This window comes from Schistocerca americana, unplaced genomic scaffold (genome assembly GCF_021461395.2).
Source record: "Schistocerca americana isolate TAMUIC-IGC-003095 unplaced genomic scaffold, iqSchAmer2.1 HiC_scaffold_97, whole genome shotgun sequence".
Taxonomy (NCBI): domain Eukaryota; kingdom Metazoa; phylum Arthropoda; class Insecta; order Orthoptera; family Acrididae; genus Schistocerca; species Schistocerca americana.
In genome coordinates this window covers 165001-170000 of record NW_025726752.1, presented here as the reverse complement: position 1 = coordinate 170000, position 5000 = coordinate 165001, and the positions used below count along the sequence as shown (strand labels likewise).

General features: G+C 52.4%; 1 non-coding gene across 1 annotated transcript in view; it reads left to right on the top strand.

The window, feature by feature from the left end:
* The first annotated feature begins 4846 nt into the window (after positions 1-4846).
* The window catches only part of LOC124593032, a 1910-nt gene continuing 1756 nt past the window's right edge, over positions 4847-5000 (top strand). The window contains exon 1 of the ribosomal RNA XR_006977784.1: positions 4847-5000. This exon is cut by the window's right edge and continues 1756 nt beyond it. This is a non-coding gene — a ribosomal RNA (small subunit ribosomal RNA).

Here is a 5000-nt window from a genome sequence, read left to right as displayed (position 1 = left end):
CTTTCGACCCCACCCACAAAGCCTGCGTCCTCTGTCGACCACAGCACCCCAACGCCAGCGCCTCTGCCGCACGAAATCGTGGACCGGCAATCACTCCACCTGCGCCCCACTCCAACCGCCCAACTCGCAACTCCAGCGGATGAACGGCGGACTTTTCCCGCAGTCGCAATGTGCAATCCACCCCTATAACATGCGTTTCATGAAGAGTTATCTCCAATATGCGACATTCCCGCTGTCCCTATACATGAGCTGCGGGCTGTACCAGTTACGAGCTAGAGACGCGACCGCGTTGCTCTCTGTACGAATGCCGATGCTGAGCGGTCAGCTAGGAGGCGCTCCATCCATGTCGGTACCGGTGAACGTTGCACTCGCAGTCGCAAGAACGTACGGCAAGTATATTACCTGGAAGAGTCAATGACAGTCCACGCCCCCCTGCGTGGGAAGAGTCTTTCTAGGCCATGACCCACCGGAAGGGCGCAGCGTCCCCCACCCCAGACATGTGACGTCACACCATCGGTATTGACGACTAGACTGATTCCTTATAATCATTTGCCATACACCGGTGGAAGCTGCCGAGACGAGTAACTACATAGCGGGCTCGCCGTGTCACTAATGTACAGAGATACAACAGTTTCGACTGGAACCGGATTAAACGTATACACGGCGCTGATTAGTAATAGATAGAGCCATCAGAATACAGATAATGTATACAACTGTCCGTATACATGCTGAAAGACTCTGCTCACAATCACAACCACACGTCAGCCACACACCCTTATCACGCACTACTCTCTGCCTGTAACACGCACACAGACAATATGTAAGCACCAGCATGGAACAACACCCAGTGCATCCTCTCCGCCACATTAGACAATCCACACTGTCATAACCAGACTGGGAGGTCCACTCAGAAAACAGAATATCCCACCCACCCGACAACCACCATTGCTCAGCCAAGCCACCAACACCCACACATGTCCTACACAGGGGTGCACCCAACATCACAATACTGCCTCCTCTCACAGCACACAAACAATGGCAGGAATGAAAGACACAGGTCTGCCACAAGCATGGAATGAGAGCGCCGCCTGTCATGAGCCAAAGGTGCATCCTGACGTGGCAAATCAGATGATGCCGCAGGCATCCACTTACTATAATCACAATCAACAAACCGGCCGCCCCGCCCCGCCCCGCCCCCCATTAAACCTTTCCTTACAACAATGTGTACCTTAACCTAACCTATATCGTACCGTAACCTAACCTATATCGTACCGTAACCTAACCTATGTCGTACCGTAACCTAACCTATGTCGTACCGTAACCTAACCTATGTCGTACCGTAACCTAACCTATGTCGTACCGTAACCTAACCTATGTCGTACCGTAACCTAACCTATGTCGTACCGTAACCTAACCTATGTCGTACCGTAACCTAACCTATGTCGTACCGTAACCTAACCTATGTCGTACCTTAACCTAACCTATGTCGTACCTTAACCTAACCTATGTCGTACCTTAACCTAACCTATGTCGTACCTTAACCTAACCTATGTCGTACCTTAACCTAACCTATGTCGTACCTTAACCTAACCTATGTCGTACCTTAACCTAACCTATGTCGTACCTTAACCTAACCTATGTCGTACCTTAACCTAACCTATGTCGTACCTTAACCTAACCTATGTCGTACCTTAACCTAACCTATGTCGTACCTTAACCTAACCTATGTCGTACCTTAACCTAACCTATGTCGTACCTTAACCTAACCTATGTCGTACCTTAACCTAACCTATGTCGTACCTTAACCTAACCTATGTCGTACCTTAACCTAACCTATGTCGTACCTTAACCTAACCTATGTCGTACCTTAACCTAACCTATGTCGTACCTTAACCTAACCTATGTCGTACCTTAACCTAACCTATGTCGTACCTTAACCTAACCTATGTCGTACCTTAACCTAACCTATGTCGTACCTTAACCTAACCTATGTCGTACCTTAACCTAACCTATGTCGTACCTTAACCTAACCTATGTCGTACCTTAACCTAACCTATGTCGTACCTTAACCTAACCTATGTCGTACCTTAACCTAACCTATGTCGTACCTTAACCTAACCTGTATTGCGCCTTAACCTAACCTGTATTGCGCCTTAACCTAACCTGTATTGCGCCTTAACGTAACCTGTATTGCGCCTTAACGTAACCTGTATTGCGCCTTAACGTAACCTGTATTGCGCCTTAACGTAACCTGTATTGCGCCTTAACGTAACCTGTATTGCGCCTTAACGTAACCTGTATTGCGCCTTAACGTAACCTGTATTGCGCCTTAACGTAACCTGTATTGCGCCTTAACGTAACCTGTATTGCGCCTTAACGTAACCTGTATTGCGCCTTAACGTAACCTGTATTGCGCCTTAACGTAACCTGTATTGCGCCTTAACGTAACCTGTATTGCGCCTTAACGTAACCTGTATTGCGCCTTAACGTAACCTGTATTGCGCCTTAACGTAACCTGTATTGCGCCTTAACGTAACCTGTATTGCGCCTTAACGTAACCTGTATTGCGCCTTAACGTAACCTGCATTGCGCCTTAACGTAACCTGCATTGCGCCTTAACGTAACCTGTATTGCGCCTTAACGTAACCTGTATTGCGCCTTAACGTAACCTGTATTGCGCCTTAACGTAACCTGTATTGCGCCTTAACGTAACCTGTATTGCGCCTTAACGTAACCGATATTGCGCCTTAACGTAACCTATATTGCGCCGTAACGTAACCTATATTGCGCCGTAACGTAACCCACATTGCCCCTTAACGTAACCCACATTGCCCCTTAACGTAACCCACATTGCCCCTTAACGTAACCCAACACACGTTGGGCCTTAACCCAACACACGTTGGGCCTTAACCCAACACACGTTGGGCCTTAACCCAACACACGTTGGGCCTTAACCCAACACACGTTGGGCCTTAACCCAACACACGTTGGGCCTTAACCCAACACACGTTGGGCCTTAACCCAACACACGTTGGGCCTTAACCCAACACACGTTGGGCCTTAACCCAACACACGTTGGGCCTTAACCCAACACACGTTGGGCCTTAACCCAACACACGTTGGGCCTTAACCTGCTCTGTAATTGTCATACGACGCGTTAAATTAGTGTAGTGTTGCCTAACTGCAACCCCCGCAATATAGTTTGCTACTCGCACTGCCCGGTCCCCAGTGTATCGCTTCATGTTAAACACCTTGCAGCTATACACTGTAATGTGGATGGCAGCAGGACGTACATGCTCAATGCCCTTTGCAGTTGTTCATTGGCATTTGCAGTTGTTCATTGGCATTCGCATGTGCGAAGCACTTAGCCTACGCTGTGGTACGGCCTGTGTCAACTGTCCGCTGATGTTGTACGTCCAAATCACACACTGTACTGCACATTGGTCCTCATGTACTGAATGATACATCGTGGTACATGTGACCGTACAACGACTGCGCCAACAACGGCGAACCATGCGGTCCAAATGTTGTGCACTCAGCTACGTGTCGTCTCCCTATAAGAGCTGGATTGCAGTGTGGTATGCCCTGGATGGCGATCAGCATGAGCCGTCTGTTGATGTAGTGGCGCGTGTTGTCAGACGTAGTCGTCTCTTCTCACACACCGTGATAGCATGGTGCACTGCGTTCCACATCTGCGACATGCGACAGAGGCCGGTTGACAGTCGTTCGCGCAATGGACATCGCATACGTACGGGGGCCACCTTCCACGTGTTCGCGAAGCGTGCACATGTTGTTGCGTGTATGTGGGCAGACATAGTGTGTCGTGACACCTGACACAGGCATGCAACAATCGTTGAATTTGCAAATGGCGATGGACGCCTACGTTTGCTGGTGACGTTATGCAAATGAACAACTGGTAAACCGTTGTGGTGCGGTTGTTCTCGCTAGAGGTGAATCAGTGATGGCGACGATCGGTTGAGCTACCAACCGGTTGTTCCAGCGATACCCACCATGCCCACGAACGTGAATGGCATCTGGGTGTGAAGCGATACGCGGCGGTGGCTGGGTGGGACCGTCCCCGGCCGGTGAGGGGGGGCCTCCCGGCGTGCTGGCCGCGCGGTGCGTGGGCGCACGCGCTACAGCCGGCTGGTGGGGGCGGCCAGTGGCAGGCGCGCCGGCCGACGGAGGCGGCAGGCGGCGCAGCTGCGCGCCGGCGCACCCTGCACGCGGCGCCGTGCGGCCAAAGTAGGTCCTCGCGGGCCCGGTGCGAAGCGCAGTGGACATCTGCAGTGTGCTGGTCCGATTGAGGACTGTGTGCGCTGAGGATGCGCCGCCGCCCGGCGCTCGGCGCCGCGACGCCGTCTGCTGCTCGGTCGCCTCTGCGGTTCTCGCAGGTGGTTTGTATCGCAGCTGTGCGGACGTGTTGGCGCGTGCGCTGTGCTGGGAGAGTTCGCTTCGGCACCCAAGTGGGGCTTTTGTCCTTCTGTGGCGCTGGCGTTGGAGCTGCCGGTCACCGTAGGTGGCGCGTGTTGTCTCCCGCCGGCAATGCCACGACAGCACGCTCCCGGGCCTCTGTCGGCAGCGGCAAGCTCAGTTGGGAGCACGGGTGGTCGCACCTAAAGCGTCTACTCGCCAAACTCCGGGCGATTGCGCCTCTCTCGAACCCGACCAAGTACTTAGGACGGCGCTGCGCGCCGCCGGGACCTGAGAGGGTTTCGAGGTGTATTGTGCAGGGGAGCTCAGCCTCCTCCTGTTTGCAGAATAATTGAGCGGACGCTTGCGTGTTCGCGCGGGCCCCCGGGACACACTCCCGGGCGGCCGGCTGCTCAGCTCTAGTTGACGCAGCTCCCTGGTTGATCCTGCCAGTAGTCATATGCTTGTCTCAAAGATTAAGCCATGCATGTCTCAGTACAAGCCGCATTAAGGTGAAACCGCGAATGGCTCATTAAATCAGTTATGGTTCCTTAGATCGTACCCACGTTACTTGGATAACTGTGGTA